This window comes from Ranitomeya variabilis, chromosome 3, assembly GCF_051348905.1.
Source record: "Ranitomeya variabilis isolate aRanVar5 chromosome 3, aRanVar5.hap1, whole genome shotgun sequence".
Taxonomy (NCBI): domain Eukaryota; kingdom Metazoa; phylum Chordata; class Amphibia; order Anura; family Dendrobatidae; genus Ranitomeya; species Ranitomeya variabilis.
The window spans coordinates 463,479,842-463,500,573 of NC_135234.1; the positions used below are offsets into that span (position 1 = coordinate 463,479,842).

General features: G+C 42.5%; 1 protein-coding gene across 3 annotated transcripts in view; it reads right to left on the reverse strand.

Annotated features, from left to right (window-relative positions):
- Window positions 1-20,732, reverse strand: part of LOC143816366 (interleukin-1 receptor type 1-like) — a 104,007-nt gene that overhangs the window by 59,134 nt on the left and 24,141 nt on the right. For all 3 annotated transcript variants that reach the window (XM_077296621.1, XM_077296622.1, XM_077296623.1), the window contains one exon: window positions 15,919-15,990. The gene's annotated coding sequence lies outside the window, so the exon portion shown is untranslated. The remainder of the gene's footprint in view (window positions 1-15,918; window positions 15,991-20,732) is intronic.

Sequence of the window (20,732 nt, forward strand, 5' to 3'; positions counted from 1 at the left end):
TCAGCACCCTTCTTAGTCAAATCAGTCAATGGTTTAACAACATCAGAAAAACCAGCAATAAATCGACGATAAAAGTTAGCAAAGCCCAAAAATTTCTGAAGACTCTTAAGAGAAGAGGGTTGCGTCCAATCACAAATAGCCTGAACCTTGACAGGATCCATCTCGATGGAAGAGGGGGAAAAAATATATCCCAAAAAGGAAATCTTTTGAACCCCAAAAACGCACTTAGAACCCTTCACACACAAGGAATTAGACCGCAAAACCTGAAAAACCCTCCTGACCTGCTGGACATGAGAGTCCCAGTCATCCGAAAAAATCAAAATATCATCCAGATACACAATCATAAATTTATCCAAATAATCACGGAAAATGTCATGCATAAAGGACTGAAAGACTGAAGGGGCATTTGAAAGACCAAAAGGCATCACCAAATACTCAAAGTGGCCCTCGGGCGTATTAAATGCGGTCTTCCACTCATCCCCCTGCTTAATTCGCACCAAATTATACGCCCCACGGAGATCTATCTTAGAGAACCACTTGGCCCCCTTTATGCGAGCAAACAAATCAGTCAGCAGTGGCAACGGATATTGATATTTAACCGTGATTTTATTCAAAAGCCGATAATCAATACACGGTCTCAAAGAGCCATCTTTCTTAGCCACAAAGAAAAAACCGGCTCCTAAGGGAGATGACGAAGGACGAATATGTCCCTTTTCCAAGGACTCCTTTATATATTCTCGCATAGCAGCATGTTCAGGCACAGACAGATTAAATAAACGACCCTTAGGGTATTTACTACCCGGAATCAAATCTATGGCACAATCGCACTCCCGGTGCGGAGGTAATGAACCAAGCTTAGGTTCTTCAAAAACGTCACGATATTCAGTCAAGAATTCAGGAATCTCAGAGGGAATAGATGATGAAATGGAAACCACAGGTACGTCCCCATGCGTCCCCTTACATCCCCAGCTTAACACAGACATAGCTTTCCAGTCAAGGACTGGGTTATGAGATTGCAGCCATGGCAATCCAAGCACCAACACATCATGTAGGTTATACAGCACAAGAAAGCGAATAATCTCCTGATGATCCGGATTAATCCGCATAGTTACTTGTGTCCAGTATTGTGGTTTATTACTAGCCAATGGGGTGGAGTCAATCCCCTTCAGGGGTATAGGAGTTTCAAGAGGCTCCAAATCATACCCACAGCGTTTGGCAAAGGACCAATCCATAAGACTCAAAGCGGCGCCAGAGTCGACATAGGCATCCGCGGTAATAGATGATAAAGAACAAATCAGGGTCACAGATAGAATAAACTTAGACTGTAAAGTGCCAATTGAAACAGACTTATCAAGCTTCTTAGTACGCTTAGAGCATGCTGATATAACATGAGTTGAATCACCGCAATAGAAGCACAACCCATTTTTTCGTCTTAAATTCTGCCGTTCACTTCTGGACAGAATTCTATCACATTGCATATTCTCTGGCGTCTTCTCAGTAGACACCGCCAAATGGTGCACAGGTTTGCGCTCCCGCAGACGCCTATCGATCTGGATAGCCATTGTCATGGACTCATTCAGACCCGCAGGCACAGGGAACCCCACCATAACATCCTTAATGGCATCAGAGAGACCCTCTCTGAAATTCGCCGCCAGGGCGCACTCATTCCACTGAGTAAGCACAGCCCATTTACGGAATTTCTGGCAGTACACTTCAGCTTCGTCTTGCCCCTGAGATAGGGACATCAAGGCCTTTTCCGCCTGAAGCTCTAACTGAGGTTCCTCATAAAGCAACCCCAAGGCCAAAAAAAACGCATCCACATTGAGCAACGCAGGATCCCCTGGAGCCAATGCAAAAGCCCAATCCTGAGGGTCGCCCCGGAGCAAGGAAATCACAATCCTGACCTGCTGAGCAGGATCTCCAGCAGAGCGAGATTTCAGGGACAAAAACAACTTGCAATTATTTTTGAAATTTTGAAAGCAAGATCTATTCCCCGAGAAAAATTCAGGCAAAGGAATTCTAGGTTCAGATATAGGAACATGAACAACAAAATCTTGTAAATTTTGAACTTTCGTGGTGAGATTATTCAAACCTGCAGCTAAACTCTGAATATCCATTTTAAACAGGTGAACACAGAGCCATTCCAGGATTAGAAGGAGAGAGAGAGAGAGAAAGGCTGCAATATAGGCAGACTTGTAAGAGATTCAATTACAAGCACACTCAGAACTGAAGGGAAGGGGAAAAAAAAAAAAAAAAATCTTCAGCAGACTTCTCTTTTCTCTCCTTTCTCTGTCAATTAATTTAACCCTTTTGTGGCCGGTCAAACTGTTATGGTTCTCAATGGCAAGAGAACATAGCCCAGCAAACATAAGTACTAGCTCTTGGAAGGATGGAAACTAAACTGACCATGAACTAAACCTGCCGCACAACTAACAGTAGCCGGGTAGCGTTGCCTACGTTTTTTATCCCTAGACGCCCAGCGCCGGCCGGAGGACTAACTAATCCTGGCAGAGGAAAATATAGTCCTGGCTCACCTCTAGAGAAATTTCCCCGATAGGCAGACAGAGGCCCCCACATATATTGGCGGTGATTTTAGATGAAATGACAAACGTAGTATGAAAATAGGTTTAGCAAAATTGAGGTCCGCTTACTAGATAGCAGGAAGACAGAAAGGGCACTTTCATGGTCAGCTGAAAACCCTATCAAAATACCATCCTGAAATTACTTTAAGACTCTAGTATTAACTCATAACATCAGAGTGGCAATTTCAGATCACAAGAGCTTTCCAGACACAGAAACGAAACTACAGCTGTGAACTGGAACAAAATGCAAAAACAAACGAGGACTAAAGTCCAACTTAACTGGAAGTTGTCTAGCAGCAGGAACATGCACAGAAAGGCTTCTGATTACAATGTTGACCGGCATGGAAGTGACAGAGGAGCAAGGTTAAATAGCGACTCCCACATCCTGATGGAAACAGGTGAACAGAGGGGATGATGCACACCAGTTCAATTCCACCAGTGGCCACCGGGGGAGCCCAAAATCCAATTTCACAACAAGTGGCTAACCGAATTCAGCTGTGAACACAGGGATTTCCAACATGGCCGATTAACCCCTGTTCTGCCAGAAGAAATAAACACAATTAAGGTGAAGGAGAAGTGATTTTTCTCAGTGCCGGAGTAAGAGCAATCAGACAATGCGGTCTTCTGGCTCCACACTGTTGCAGTAACCCCGTGACAATATCTTATGAAAAGAAAGCTGCGTCTTTCTCCACTTAGGAACCACTTCTCCTCTACTCACCTATGAACTCCTTACTCAAAACATGATAAAATCCAACATAAAGTGGCAACTCACTGAGGGATCACATTACAACTGCTTTAAGTCCATGGAGAGCGAAGGAGGGTATAGCACTGTAAGAGTTAAGTTATATGCTGCATCAATAGCAGAATTCCCATCTTAAGCATTTATGTCATACAGAATATGCCATAAATGCTTAATAGATGTGAGTTTTGGAATCCTCACCCATTCGAAAAATGTTGGTCTGGTGCAGGGCCGGTTTTAGACAAAGTAGGGCAACAGTTTAAAGTGAGAGCCCATGTGCTAACAAACAGTACCATGTATGTAGAGATGTGGTTTGAGCACCCATGGTCAAAATAAATTACTGTTATTGTGAACAGTTAGGCAAGCTTAAGATGAAATGATCTCTAAAAGGCCTAAAGTTAAAGATGACACGTTTCCTTTGTATCTTAGACAAAAAAAATATATTGTCTTTTTTTTTTTCATTTTAAAAATTACGAAAAGGAAAATGGTCCAATGCAAAAGTTTGAAGATTTGTGTTCTCAGATAACTTTGACCAACATTTCTGACTTTAAGTAGCCTGCACCCCGTTGTGTTACTCTTGTTCACTAACATCATTAAGCAAAGGTCAGGTGATAAAAATTTCCCAGCTGTACAAACACCCAGCCTCCTCTAACCTTGTGCAAAAAACAGCAGCCATGGGTTATTCTAAGCAGCTGCATAGCACTCTGAATGTGAAAATGGTGGAGGCCCACAAAGCAGTTGTGGTACATTGATCTACTGTTCAGAGACACCTGCATAAATATGGTCTTCATAAAAGAGTCATCAGAAGAAAACCTCTCCTGCATCCTCACCATAACATTCAGCACCAAAGGTATGCAAAAGAACATGTAAACATGATGCCTGATGCATTTTGGAAAAAAAGGCACAGAATTTCAGGAAAAGAACATCTCAACAACATTAAGCCTTGGTGTGGATCAATCATGCATTGGGGTTGTGTTGCAGCCAATGGCACGGGTAACATTTCACGGTTGAGGGAAGCATGGATTCAATGAAATCTCAACAAATTCTTGATGCAAACATAACACCATCTTACAAAAACCTGAAGTTGAAAAGAGGATGGCTTCTACAAATGGATAATAATAATTCTAAACACACGTCAAAATCCACAATAGACTACCTTAAAAGGCGCAAGCTGAGGGTTTTACAATGGCCCTCACAGTACACTAATCTGAATATCATTGAAAATCTGTGACTAGACCTCAAAATAGCAGTGTATGCAAGACAACCTAGCAATCTCACAGAACTGGAAGAATTTTAGAAAGAAGAATGGATGAATATTCCTCAAACAAGAATTGAAAGACTCTCGTCTGGCTACAAAAAGCATTTACAAGCTGTGATACTTTCAAAAGGGGGTGATACTAGTTACTAACCATGCACCAAACTTTTGCATCAGCCCATTTTCCTTTTTTAATTTTTAAAATGCAAAAGATGAAAATATGTATATATATTTTTTGCCTAAAATACAAAGCAAATATGTCATCTTTATATTTACGCCTTTTAGAAATTATTTCATTTTCAACTTGCTTAACTGTTCACAATAAGGTCCCCTTCATACATTTGTTTTTCATGTCCGTATACAGTCAGTTTTTAAAGGACCGCAAATACGAACATAAGCACACGCGCCTTGTATTCAATGGTGGTGTGCACATGACAAATTTTTCACACGGACCTTGCGTCTGTTTGAAAAACCCGCTGATATGTCCGTTTTTTATATCAGCAGCACAGGCTGCAAAACATCTTGCACACATGCACGCTGATGACATCCGTGTGTCATCATTGTAACACACACCAGCACCTGGGAAAAAGCAGTACAGTTTGCGCTGTTCCCAGGCACCAGGTGTTGAAGACATCTCTGATCATTGTCGCCTGCTCTCCCTGAGTTCAGCATGACCAGACGACAATGATGGGAGTTGTATTCAACATCTGCTGTGTATATCGTGTGTAAAATTAAGAATTAAGTAAAAAAAATTGGTGTGGGCTCCCGTGTAATTTTGATAACCATCAGAAGGAAAGCCCACATCTAGTGGCTGATGTTACTAATCTGGGAAAGGGGACAATATCCTAAAAGATTCCAAGGTTATTAACCCCTTTACCTCCAAGGGTGGTTTGCACGTTAATGACCAGGCCAATTTTTAGAATTCTGACCACTGTGCCTTTATGAGGTTATAACTCTGGAACGCTTCAACGGATCCCGATGATTCTGAAACTGTTTTCTCGTGATATATTGTACTTCATGATAGTGGTAAAATTTCTTTGATATTACCTGCGTTCATTAGTGAAAAAAATGGAAATTTGGCGAAAATTTAGAAAATTTCGCAATTTTCCAACTTTGAAATTTTATGCAATTAAATCACAGAGATATGTCACACAAAATACTTAATAAGTAACATTTCCCACATGTTTACTATATATAAGCACAATTTTGGAACCAACATTTTTTTTTGTTAGGGAGTTATAAGGGTTAAAAGTTGACCAGCAATTTCTCATTTTTACAACACCATTTTTTTTTAGGGACCACATCTCATTTGAAGTCATTTTGAGGGGTCTATATGATAGAAAATAACCAAGTGTGACACCATTCTAAAAACTGCACCCCTCAAGGTGCTCAAAACCATATTCAAGAAGTTTATTAACCCTTCAGGTGTTTCACAGGAATTTTTGGAATGTTTAAATAAAAATGAACATTTAACTTTTTTTTCACAAAAAATTTACTTCAGCTCCAATTTGTTTTATTTTACCAAGGGTAACAGGAGAAAATGGACCCCAAAAGTTGTTGTAAAATTTGTCCTGAGTATGTCGATACCCCATACGTGGGGGTAAACCACTGTTTGGGCGCAAGACAGAGCTCGGAAGGGAAGGAGCCATTTGACTTTTCAATGCAAAATTGACAGGAGTTGAGATGGGACGCCATGTTGCGTTTGGAGAGCCACTGATGTGCCTAAAAATTGAAACCCCCCACAAGTGACACCATTTGGAAAGTAGACCCCCTAAGGAACTTATCTAGATGTGTGGTGAGCACTTTGACCCATTAAATGATTCACAGAAGTTTATAATGCAGAGCCGTAAAAATATAAAATCATATTTTTTCACAAAAATTATCTTTTCGCCCCAATTGTTTATTTTCCCAAAGGTAAGAGAAGAAATTGGAACCCAAAAGTTGTTGTACAATTTGTCCTGAGGACGCTGATACCCCATATGTGGGGGTAAACCACTGTTTGGGCGCATGGGAGAGCTTGGAAGGGAAGGAGCGCCGTTTGACTTTTCAATGCAAAATTTACAGGAATTGAGATGGGACGCCATGTTGCGTTTGGAGAGCCACTGATGTGCCTAAACATTGAAACCCCCCACAAGTGACACCATTTTGGAAAGTAAACCCCCTAAGGAACTTATCTAGATGTGTGGTGAGCACTTTGACCCATTAAGTGATTCACAGAAATTTATAATGCAGAGCTGTAAAAATAAAAAATCATATCTTTTCACAAAAATGATGTTTTCGCCCCCAATTTTTTATTTTCCCAAGGGTAAGAGAAGAAATTGGACCCCAAAAGTTGTTGTACAATTTGTCCTGAGTACGCTGATACCCCATATGTGGGGGTAAACCACTGTTTGGGCGCATGGGAGAGCTCGGAAGGGAAGGAGCGCCATTTGACTTTTAAATGCAAAATTGACAGGAATTGAGATGGGATGCCATGTTGCGTTTGGAGAGCCACTGATGTGCCTAAACATTGAAACCCCCCACAAGTGACACCATTTTGGAAAGTAGACCCCCTAAGGAACTCATCTAGATGTGTTGTGAGAGCTTTGAACCCCCAAGTGTTTCACTACAGTCTATAACGCAGAGCCGTGAAAATAAAAATTCCTTTTTTTTCCACAAAAATTCTTTTTTAGCCCCCAGTTTTGTATTTTTCCAAGGGTAACAGTTGAAATTGGACCCCAAACGTTGTTGTCCAATTTGTCCTGAGTACGCTGATACCACATATGTGGGGGGGAACCACCGATTGAGCGCATGGCAGAGCTCGGAAGGGAAGGAGCGTCATTTGGAATGCAGACTTAGATGGATTTGTCTGCAGGCGTCACATTGCGTTTGCAGAGCCCCTAATGTACCTAAACAGTAGAAACCCCCCACAAGTGACCCCATATTGGAAACAAGACCCCCCAAGGAACTTATCTAGATGTATTGTGAGAACTTTGAACCCCCAAGTGTTTCACTACAGTTTATAACGCAAAGCCATGAAAATAAAAAATCCTTTTTTTTCCCACAAAATTATTTTTTAGCCCCCAGTTTTGTATTTTCCCAAGGGTAACAGGAGAAATTGGACCCCAAAAGTTGTTGTCCAATGTGTCCTGAGTACGCTGATACCCTATATGTTTGGGTAAACCCCTGTTTGGGCGCACGGGAGAGCTCAGAAGGGAAGGAGCACTGTTTTACTTTTTCAACGCAGAATTGGCTGGAATTGAGATTGGACGCCATGTCGCGTTTGGAGAGCCCCTGATGTGCCTAAACAGTGGAAACCCCCCAATTATAACTTAAACCCTAATCCAAACACATCCCTAACCCTAATCCCAACAGTAACCCTAACCACACCCCTAACCCTGACACACCCCTAACCCTAATCCCAACCCTATTCCCAACCGTAAATGAAATCCAAAACCTAACCCTAACTTTAGCCCCAACCCTAACTCTAACTTTAGCCCCAACCCTAACTGTAGCCTTAACTCTAACCCTTGCCCTAACCCTAAGGGGGTGATGAAGGGGGGTTTGATTTACTTTTATAGCGGGTTTTTTAGCAGATTTTTATGATTGGCAGCCATCACACACTGAAAGACGCTTTTTATTGCAAAAAATATTTTTTGCGTTACCACATTTTGAGAGCTATAATTTTTCCAGATTTTGGTCCACAGGGTCATGTGAGGTCTTGTTTTTTGCGGGACGAGTTGACGTTTTTATTTGTACCATTTTCGGGCACGTGGTGTTTTTTGATCGCTTTTTATTCTGATTTTTGTGAGGCAGAATGACCAAAAACCAGCTATTCATGAATTTCTTTTGGGGGAGGCGTTTATACCGTTCCACGTTTGGTAAAATGTATAAAGCAGTTTCATTCTTTGGGTCAGTACGATTACAGCGATACCTCATTTATATCATTTTTTTATGTTTTGGCGCTTTTATACGATAAAAACTATTTTATAGAAAAAATAATTATTTTTGCATCGCTTTATTCTGAGGACTATAACTTTTTTCTTTTTTCTTTGATGATGCTGTATAGCGGCTCATTTTTTGCGGGACAAGATGATGTTTTCAGCAGTAAAATGGTTATTTATATCCGTCTTTTTGATCGCGTGTTATTCCACTTTTTGTTTGGCGGTATGATAGTAAAGCGTTGTTTTTTGCCTCTTTTTTTTTTTTTTTTTTTTACGGTGTTCACTGAAGGGATTAACTAGTGGGACAGTTTTATAGGTCGGGTCGTTACGGACGCGGCGATACTAAATATGTGTACTTTTATTGTTTTTTTAATTTAGATGAAGAAATGTATTTATAGGGACAATATTTTATTTTTTTTTAATTTTGGGGGGGATTTTTTTGAAATTTTTTTTACACATGTGAATATATATATTTTTTTACACTATAACATTGCCCGGGGGGGGGGGGGGGGGGGGGGGGTCGGGGGGGGCGCATCATGTTATAGTGTAAGATCGCTGATCTGACAGTTTGCACAGCACTCTGTCAGATCGACGATCTGACGTGCACAGCTCCTCCAGGCTTCCCTGCGCCTGCTCTCAGCAGGCGCTGTGAATCCACCTTCCTGCAGGACCCGGATGCTGCGGCCATTTTGGATCCGGGCCTGCTGCAGGGAGGAGGAGGTAAGAGACCCTTGGAGCAACGTGATCACATCGTGTTGCTCCGGGGGTCTCAGGGAAGCACGCAGGGAGCCTCCTCCCTGCGCGATGCTTCCCTATACCACCGGAACACTGCGATCATGTTTGATCGCAGTGTGCCGGGGATTAATGTGCCGGGGGCGGTCCGTGACCACTTCTGGCACATAGTGCCGGATGTCAGCTGCGATAGTCAGCTGACACCCGGCCGCGATCGGCCGCGCCCGATCGCATATGATGTACTATCCCGTCAGTGGTCATATGGGCCCACCCCACCTCTATGGGATTGTACGTCTAATGTCAGAAAGGGGTTAATAACAGCTCACAGCGGTTTGCTTAACCTTTACTGGTTAGTTTACGAGGGAGCCCAGAAAAAAAAATAACGTAGGGTCCCACTATAAATTCTAACCAACAGAGGCTAAACAGACGGCTGTGGGCTGGTATTAATACCAAGGGAAGGTGCCATGGATATTGGCCCCCCTCCCAGGCTACCAACATCAGCCCTCAGCTGCCCCAGAAATGAGGCATCCATAAGATATGCTAAATCTGGTGATTAGACTCGCTCTTCCCACTTGTCCACGCCATTTTTAAAGTTGTTTTATTTATTTAAAAATAAAGAACAAGTATAGCAGAAAAATAACACACAAAGCAATGATTATATAGCACACTGACCTATATCTATCTATCTATCTATATATAAAAGTAAAAATGGAACAGCACACTATTTGGTCAGTGGGTGCCCAGGCCTCCCCAGCAAATCATCCAATGCTTGCCAAAACATAGAAGTGAAAAAGGAAAGCAGCACTCCAGTACCCATCAAAAAAGTGAGGTGGACTTTATTGGACCCACATGGCATAACAACGTGCAGGCTCACATGAGCCTTTCTCAAGGCTTCAGAAAGGCTCATTCGAGCCAGGACGTCACCACGCCATGTGGGTCCAATAAATTCCACGTCACTTTTTTTGATGGGTACTGGAGTGCTGCCTTCCTTTTTTACTTCACTCTATCGATCATGTTCCTCATCACTATCTCTATCTTTGTACATCTTTAATACATAACACTCTTTAATTTCTATGCATTTCATGCCATACATGTCACACTGACAGCACTTGGACACATGGACACGAACAGTACACGGACAAATGGACAGCATATGGATCATGGATGTCACAGACGTACAAACAGATGGCACACGGGAACGGATCTCTCCAGTACTAGTTTTTCCAGTACCAAAATAACCAGGATGTATGAAGGAGGCTTTAAAGTAATTTTGACTAGGGGTGCCCAAACATTTACATGCCATTGTATTGTACTGCAACAAACACATTTATGCTAGGATGTACATTTAGCTGAAGAGTATTGCAGCAGAGATCCATGGCTCCATATGTGGCAATACACACTGCTGGTCAATCAGAGGCCAGCAGCTGACGTCAGTGTGGCAGTGATGTCATGCGCTCCTGACACTTGCACACTGAAGTCAGCTGCCAGCTTCAGAAGAGGATGCCGTGCGGTGGGGGAGCAGATGGGAGGTGAGTATAATTGTTCTATGCATTAAAAAACAACAGCAGAACTGGTGACATATATACCAAGATGGGGGATATAGTATTATTTATTGTAAACCAGAATGAGGTCCAGGATAAGGGACATATATGCCAGTAATGGAGATATATATACCTGGATGGGGCACAGCATAAGGGAAACATATACATACCAGGATGATGAACATATACACCTGGATGGAGAACATACATATTTGTATATATAAACCATGATGGTTTGCGGGGCAGGTGTCTCGGTCCAAATCTTGCACCAGCGCCCATCATACTCTAGTTATGCTACTAGGCACATACATACATAGACATACATAGACATTTTTTTCAATAGGAAGAGGGTCATGTGCACATATCAAACATATTGACAATTTCACAAGAAAAACAATGGTGTGCTTGGTTTTAACAAATCTTTATTCTTTCATGAGTTATTTACAAGTTTATGACCACTTATAAAATGTGTTCAAAGTGCTGCCCATTGTGTTGGATTGTCAATGCAACCCTCTTCTCCCACTCTTGACACACTGATAGCAACACCGCAGAAGAAATGCTATCACAGGCTTCCAGTATCCGTTGTTTCAGATGCAGCACATCTCGTATCTTCACAGCATAGACAATTGCCTTCAGATGACCCCAAAGATAAAAGTCTAAGGTGATCAGATCGGGAGACCATGGTGGCCATTTAACTGGCCCACGATGACAAATCCACTTTCCAGGAAACTGTTCATGGAGGAATGCTTGGACCTGACACCCATAATGTGGTGGTGCACCATCTTGGGGTCCTGGGTTCACATCTACATTTTCTTCCTGTGTTTGTGTAGGTTTCCTGCAGGTACTCCTCTGTTTTTTCCACATTCTAAATACATGGAACTGACCGCATTGAGTAAAGGAAGATGAATGTCTAGATGACAGCCATTGATGACACCCCCGCACCCACCTATTCCACAACTATCCACATTACATGTTTCCAAGCTGCGCTTTGATTCTTTGTTACAACTTTCATTATCCACTGATATAACAAACTGAGGTTCTACCCCCCCTCCCTTGTGTCCAGTGACACCTCTTCGCGCCTATGCTACAGTCTGTGTTGGATTGGCTGCAGTCAATAACTGGGCTCAGCAGGTTGTGCCATCTATAATAGACAGTACGGCTGACCCCACCGATTGTCTAAAGTGGTTATGACATCATGGCTCCATCCTATCAACTATGACCTGAGAAGCGTTTGAAAGACAGAACTGGACCTGAACAGTGGCCAGAGCTTATAGGCAGAGGCTTCTCAGTCATTGTCAACAAGCGGGTAGAACCCGTCGTGGACCCACCTGTATGACTAGTCAATAGCGCAGCTTGGTCCTCGGCCGGCTATTAAAAGTATGTTTTTCCCTGAAATGCTGCAGTATTTCAGAGACAAACATACATGGTGGAGATCATACAGCCAATGCCTGACACATGCATCCCACGGTTTGAGCAGCATGTTTCAGATGACAGGTTTCCTTTAATTCCAATCCTATCAGTTACAGTAAGAACCTGGCTGTGGAATAAAGGTACAATCCTGACAAAATCTTGCAAGTACAGTGGACTGTAACCACAAGTTATTATGACATTCTCATGACAATATGCTGTATGTATCATCAATATTTAAGAGGTTAAAGCTAAGGCAACACGACAATGTATGCACGTGACAGCAATTCTCAGACAAGTTGGGCAACAAAACCATTTGTGGCTCCCGTCTGCAACTTGTTATTGAGTGACTATTTTAGAACTGTTGTATATAAAACCTGCCACTCAAAACGCTGCATTGATGTAATTTATAAGTGCAAACAATCCAAAACATAAATGTACATGTTTTTGGTCAACACATGACCTTCATCAGTTATCTGGATTACAGCAGCGAAAGATAAAGAGAGGATTGGCAGCACGTGCTGCAGCATATTCTTCTGAGTATAGTAAACTATTAAAAACATTTTTTTTCTATAAAAGAGAGAAAAATATGCCTATTGCAGGTTAGTCAGCCATTTATAAATGTCAAGACTGTTAGATTAATGGTAAGACCTCACTTCCTTACTGACTTAAATCCCACAATGTCTGTCTGCTATTTCATCCTTCTTTTCTGCTCATTTTCTAAAACTGAACATGGAGAAAACAGAATTCATCATCTTTCCCCCACCTCACTCTACCCCTCCACCCGACCTATCCATCAATGTCAATGGCTGCTCACTTTCCCCGATCCCGCACGCTCGGTGCCTCGGGGTGATCCTTGACTCTACCCTCTCTTTCAAGCCACATATCCAAGCCCTTGCCTCCTCTTGCCGATTCCAACTCAAAAACATTTCCCGGATCCGTGCATTCCTTGACCATGAAACCACAAAAACCCTAGTACATGCCCTTATCATCTCCCGTCTCGACTACTGCAACCTCCTACTCTCTGGCCTCCCTTCTAGCACTCTGGCACCACTCCAATCCATCCTAAACTGTGCTGCCCGACTAATCCACCAGTCTCCCCGTTACTCCCCAGCCTCTCCTCTCTGCCAGGCCCTTCACTGGCTTCATATTGCCCAGAGGCTACAGTTCAAAACACTAACTATGACATACAAAAGCCATTCACAATCTGACTCCTCCATACATCTGTGACATGGTCTCCCGTTACCTACCTGCACGCAACCTTCGATCATCTCATGATCTCCTTCTCTACTCCTCTCTCATCTCTTCCTCCCATAACCGCATCCAAGACTTCTCCCGTGCTTCGGCTATACTCTGGAACTCTCTACCCCAACACATCAGACTCTCACCTACCACAAAAACCTTCAAAAGGAACCTGAAGACTCACCTCTTCCGACAAGCCTACAATCTGCAGTGATCCCCAGTCTACTGAACCGCCACATGACCAGCTCTACCCTCACCTAGTGTATCCTCACCCATCCCCTGTAGACTGTGAGCCCTCGCGGGCAGGGTCCTCTCTCCTCCTGTAATTGTGTGTGCCTTGTTTTACTCATGTTTATTGTACTTGTCTATATTTGCCCCGTTCACATTTAAAGCGCCATGGAATAAATGGCGCTATAAAAATGAATAATAATAATAATAATAATAATAATAATAAAAAGACGCCTATGATGACAACTTCTCCTTTCCAAAAATGAGAAAGTCCAGGATCTGATTTTATAGCACATTTTTATAGAAATTTATAAGTGTCTGTAACACCTATTCATTCCATTGAAAAGGAACGCTTACGACCATTAACATATGTTTGACTAACGTGTTTTTAAAGGGAATATGTCACCAGGTTTTTGCCACCTAATCTCAGAGCAGCATAATGTATAAGCCAAGATGCTAATTCTATTGATGTATCACTTACTGGGCTGCTTAGTGTTGATTTTATTAAGTCACTGTTTTATCAGCAGCAGATTATCACTAGAGGACTAGTAAACCTGTTGCCAAGTAGTCCTTCATATTCATTAGCTCTATATAGCCCCGCCCCCACCATTGACAGCTTCCTGTGTACAAATAGCTGCCAATCAGTGTACACAGGTAGCTATCAATCAATGGTATGGGCAGGGTTATGTCATGCAAGCCTTAGGACAGCCAGTGCCAACAACACTAGAACAGCACCTGCAGCAAAGGCGAGTATAGCTGTTATCATTTCATAAGAAGGTAAAATAGTGATTGAAAAGTAGTTGTCCTAGTATTGTACAACTCCCTCAAATTTTCCTATCCTCAGATTAAGTGATATTTGTGTATTTTAACCAAGAATTGACCTTAGCCTGAACAGGTATAGGAGCCTCTCCACTTCTTTTCGTCTGTAGGACCCGTGGAAGCGCAGTAGCGCAAAACAGCCGTCGTCTGTCACAATTCACATTCTCCCCTGCTGAAGATTCTTCCATTTCAATAAAGGACTGATTTTTAGGACGGTAAGTGCTCTCAGTTTTCTTATTTCATTGGAATTTTTTTTATTCTTAGGAACGGAGGCAGACGCTTGCAGCGGTGACAGCCAGGGTTCGTCGGAGGGGTGAGTATATCCATATTTTTTATTTTTATTCTTTATTTTTTACATGAATATGGATCCCAGGGCCTGAAGGAGAGTTTCCTCTCCTCCAGACCCTGGGAACCACACGCCGTATAAGATGACTGGGCGTATAAGATGACCCCCGTCTTATACGGCGGGCATATCCCAAATTCCATATTTTATATGGAAAAGTTGGGGGTCGTCTTATACGCCCAGTCATCTTATACACCAGAAAATACGGTATATTTATGCACACACTGACCAAAGCTAATAGTGAATAGCAAGAAAACAGATTTCTAATAAGCTGGCTGTGGTAACACATTTTTAATTACAGCTTTTTGAAATCTCAGGGTATTCCGTAAAACCCTAAAGTACCCGCATTTTATGTGGACACTGAACCCAGTTACCAAGCGTTATGCAAATAAATGACCATCACTATCTTTCTGTTACTACAGGTAAACCAAAAGATAAATGTTACACAAATACTTTATGCCAATTTACAGATCCAACAAACCAACTATATGTGGGAGACAGTATAATTAGTATATAGACCCTTTAACTGAGGCACTGAAATAATGTATGATGCCCAGTGATCAGCCTTTGGTAATGTTATATATTGATACACAGGGGAGTCAAATGGTTCTATTTTGTTATAAAGAGGGTTAAATTGTGCCATAAAGTTTTGTATATTTTGAATTAAAGGGTTTATATGATGAAAATAAGTTATCACCATTTTGAAGAATAGGTGCTAACTTTCTAATCAGTGGAGGTCCGATTGCTGGGAACTGCACCGCTTGGCAGAACAGGGAACTTTTATCCCAGTTACAAAACAGAACAGCTGGTCAGATGCCCAACTGTTACTCCTTTCAATCCTTATTATATTATTATATGGGCTGTCAGGAAAACCTGAGCACATGCGCATTGCCACTCTATTCTAACTGGGATAAAAGTGGCAATTGGTAGGCATCCAAATCGTGGGACCCTTACCAATCAATAAGTTAGTCACTTATCCAATGGTTAGGGGACAACTTGTTTTCACTGATCAACCCCTGTAAGTCAAGAATACACCATTCTTATCCTATTCTAAACTGACAGTTCAGCTATTTTCCAGTTGCAACAATGCACAGTTTTTGTACTCACCCTGGGTGGGACGAAAATTTTCAGTAGCTCTTCATCTCCAGCTCTAAAGCACTGAGAAGCCCAGTCTGATACCTGTAATACAAATGCAAGTCATTTAGAATAGAAAGAAAGGGATTACCCTCAGCAATTACATGGTTTCCAATGAAAATGAGACTGAAACATCAGCAACCTTCTTAAGTGACCTATGACTAATATCTGAAATACATGAACTGTACTGTAAAAAAATACGTGGGAATAAAATAGATTGAAGAAAATAGTTTGAACAGTAATTGTCATTTTAATTTTTATTTAATAAATCAATAGCACATAAGATATATCACAAAGTTGCTTTATTTCATAACAGAGAAATCTGCTTTCCCTTGCTGGATTGTTATTTCACGCTCAGTAAAATCTCTAATATCTGTATTCCGTGAAGACATATTTTTACATTACTGACATAGGAGATGGCAGTTGGCGCTTTTGAAATTCTATGAGGCGGGAGTAGCTGGATGCAGACAGACATTTTAAGGTAAGATCTGCTGAAACACTAGCTATCGTTCTCCATAAAACTTTGGCACCAACTGCCATCTCCTCTTTCAGTGATGGGAAAATTCGGTCTTCACTGAAGACAGATTTTACCCGAGAATTGAGAATTTTGAAAATGAAAGAACAATCCAGGAGCAGAACGCAATTTTATATAATCTAATCTATTACAAAGTTTCTTATTTTCATAGTTCCAAAAATTAAAATGTGTTACTCTTTAAAGAGGCACTACCAGGAATTTTTTAAAACTAAATCTGTGTATATATGTGTATGTAGAAGGGTTGAGCGAAACAGATCGGCATTTTTCAAAAGTCGCCGACTATTAGCAAAGTCGGGTTTCGTGAAACCCAACCCGATCCCACTCTGGGATCGGGTCGGCGGTACACGATCTGTAATCCAAAGTCGGGTTTCGTTTTTTATATATATATATATATATATATATATATATATATATATATATATATATATATATATATATATATATATATCATAGAGACACATATATATATATATATATTTATATTTACTTCAGCGCGATAATGTTGAAAAGCCGGTAATTCAATTGCCGGCTTTTCATTTCTCCTGCCTAAACCCGACATGATATGAGACATGGTTTACATACAGTAAACCATGTCATATCCCCCTTTTTTTGCATATTCCACACTACTAATGTTAGTAGTGTGTATGTGCAAAATTTCGGCGCTGTAGCTATTAAATTTAAGGGTTAAATCGCGGAAAAATTTGGCGTGGGCTCCCGCGCAATTTTCTCCGCCAGAGTGGTAAAGCCAGTGACTGAGGGCAGATATTAATAGCCTAGAGAGGGACCATGGTTATTAGCCCCCCCTGGCTACAAACATCTGCCCCCAGCCACCCCAGAAAAGGCACATCTGGAAGATGCGCCTATTCTGGCACTTGGCCACTCTCTTCCCACTCCCGTGTAGCGGTGGGATATGGGGTAATGAAGGGTTAATGCCACCTTGCTATTGTAAGGTGACATTAAGCCAGATTAATAATGGAGAGGCGTCAATTATGACACCTATCCAATATTAATCCAATTGTATGAAAGGGTTAAAAAACACACACACACACATTATTAAAAAGTATTTTAATGAAATAAACACACAGGTTGTTGTAATATTTTATTGCTCTCTCAATCCACCTGAAGACCCTTGCTTGGAAAAATAATAAACCAACAATATACATACCCTCTGATGAACTGTCACGTCCCACGAGGTAAATCCATCTGAAGGGGTTAAAATAGTTTACAGGCAGGAGCTGTGCTAATGCAGCTGTGCGCATGCCTGTAAACCCCGGCGAATGAAGGAAATGTAGGTCAATGACCTATAGTTACCTTCAGTCGCGGTGATGCGCCCTCTGCTGGATGTCCTCATGAACTGCAGCCTGGGAACTTTTTCCCACGCTCCAGGTCTATTGAGAAAACTCGATCTCAAAAAATGAAAAGTCGCTCAACCCTAGTATGTAGTATAGTGTGTGCGTGTTTATATACTCACCTACCACCACCTTCTCGGGTATACAGCGCAGTTCTGCTCCTTTTCTCACTGACGTCACCAGTCTTCAGACTCTCAGGGTCACACTGCATGCTGCATGACCCAGAAGTGGTTTTTGCCATGTAAGCCTATGGAGCGTGAGAATGAGGTTCTATAGACTTAAGGCCCCGTCACACACAGCGACGCTGCAGCGATACAGACAACGATGCTGATCGCTGCAGCGTCGCTGTTTAGTCGCTGTGTGGTCGCTGGGGAGCTGTCACACAGACCGCTCTCCAGCGACCAACGATGCCGAGGTCCCCGGGTAGCCAGGGTAAACATCGGGTTGCTAAGCGCAGGGCCGCGCTTAGTAACCCGATGTTTACCCTGGTTACCAGTGTAAAATGTAAAAAAAACAAACAGTACATACTTACATTCGCGTCCCCCGGCGTCCGCTTCCTGCACTGACTGAGCGCCGGCCCTAACAGCAGAGCGGTGACATCACCGCTGTGCTGTGCTTTCACTTTACGGCCGGCAGTCAGTCAGTGTGGGAAGCAGACGGCAAGGGACCTGACGGACACCGGAATGTGAGTATGTACTGTTTGTTTTTTTTACATTTACGATGGTAACCAGGGTAAACATCGGGTTACTAAGTGCGGCCCTGCGCTTAGTAACCCGATGTTTACCCTGGTTACCAGTGAAGACATCGCTGAATCCGTGTCACACACACCGATTCAGCGATGTCAGCGGGACCTCAACGACCAAAAAAAGGTCCAGGCCATTCCGACATGACCAGCGATCTCACAGCAGGGGCCTGATCGCTGGTACGTGTCAAACATAGCGAGATCGCTACTGAGGTCGCTGTTGCGTCACAAAACTTGTGACTCAGCAGCGATCTCGCTAGCGATCTCGCTATGTGAGACGGGGCCTTTACATTGCAAAAGAGACTTCTCGCTCATGCATAGGACATAGTGTGAGCTGGCTGAAGTGCGATGATGCCACAGCTTGCATCCCGGAGAAGACGGTATTAGGTGAGTATATTAGCACAAATGCTACACTACATGTCCATATAAACAAATTAACAAACGAAAAATCGTCATGGGAGTGCTTCTTTAAAGGGAATCTGTCAACAGGATTGACCCTCCTAGGCTGTATACAAGTGCTTCTCACAAAATCAGAATGTCATCAAAAAGTTAATTTATTTCAGTTCATCAATACAAAAAGGGAAACTCATATATAGAGTCATTACAAACAGAGTGATCAATTTCAAGAGTTTATATTTATTAATATTGAGGATTATGGCTTACAGCCAATGAAAACCCAAAAGCCATTATCTCAGTAAATTAGAATAATTAACAAAAGACAACTCTAAAGGCTTCTTAAGGGTACCGTCACACAGTGCAATTTTGATCGCTATGACGGCACGATCCGTGACGTCGCAGCGATCGCATGATTATCGCTCCAGCGTCGTAGACTGCGGTCACACGTTGCAATCACGGCGCTGGAGCGATGCCGAAGTCCCCGGGTAACCAGGGTAAACATCGGGTAACTAAGCGCTGGGCCGCGCTTAGTAACCCGATGTTTACCGTGGTTACCAGCGTAAAAGTAAAAAAAAACAAACCGTACATGCTCACCATCTGATGTCCGTCCGGTCCCTTGCCGTCCGCTTCCTGCTCTGACAGATCCGGCCGTATAGTGAGAGCAGAGTGCAGCGGTGACGTCACCGCTGTGATCTGCTCTCACTTTCCGGCCGGCAGACAGTCAGAGCGGGAAGCGGACGGCAAGGGACCGGACGGACATCAGATGGTGAGCATGTACGTTTTTTTTTTTTTTACTTTTACGCTGGTAACCACGGGAAACATCGGGTTACTAAGCGCGGCTCTGCGCTTAGTTACCCGATGTTTACCCTGGTTACCAGCGAACGCATCGCTGGATCGCTGTCACACACAACGATCCAGCGATGTCAGCGGGTGATCAAGCGACGAAAGAAAGTTCCAAACGATCTGCTACGACGTACGATTCTCAGCAGGATCCCTGATCGCTGCTGCGTGTCAGACACTGCGATATCGTAACGATATCGCTAGAACGTCACGAATCGTACCGTCGTAGCGATCAAAATTGCACTGTGTGACGGTACCCTAAGAGTTTAAAAAGTTCCCTTAGTCTGTTTCAGTAGGCTCCACAATCATGGGGAAGACTGCTGATTTGACAGATGTCCAGAAGGCAGTCATTGACACACGCCACAAGGAGGGTAAGCCACAAAAGGTCATTGCTAAAGAAGTTGGCTGTTCACAGAGTGCTGTATCCAAGCATATTAATGGAAAGTTGAGTGGAAGCAAAAAGTGTGGTAGAAAAAGCTACACAAGCAACCGCGATAACCGCAGCCTTGAAAGGATTGTTAAGAAGGATCGCATTCCTTGTGTCAAGCCACTCATGACCAATAGACAATGCCAGATGCGTCTTACCTGGGCAAAGAAGAAAAAGAACTGGACTGTTGCTCAGTATTTTCAGATGAAAGTAAATTTTGCATTTCATTTGGAAATCAAGGTCCCAGAGTCTGGAGGAAGAGTGGAAAGGCACACAATCCAAGCTGCTTGAGGTCTAGTGTGAAGTTTCTACAATCAGTGATGGTTTGTGGAGCTATGTCATCTACTGGTGTAGGTCCACTACGTTTTATCAAGACAAAAGTCAGTTCAGCTGTCTACCAGGAAATTTTTAGAGCACTTCATGCTTCCCTCTGCCGGCAAGCGTTTTGGAGATGGAAATTTCATTCTCCGGCAGGACTTGGCATCTGTCCACACTGCC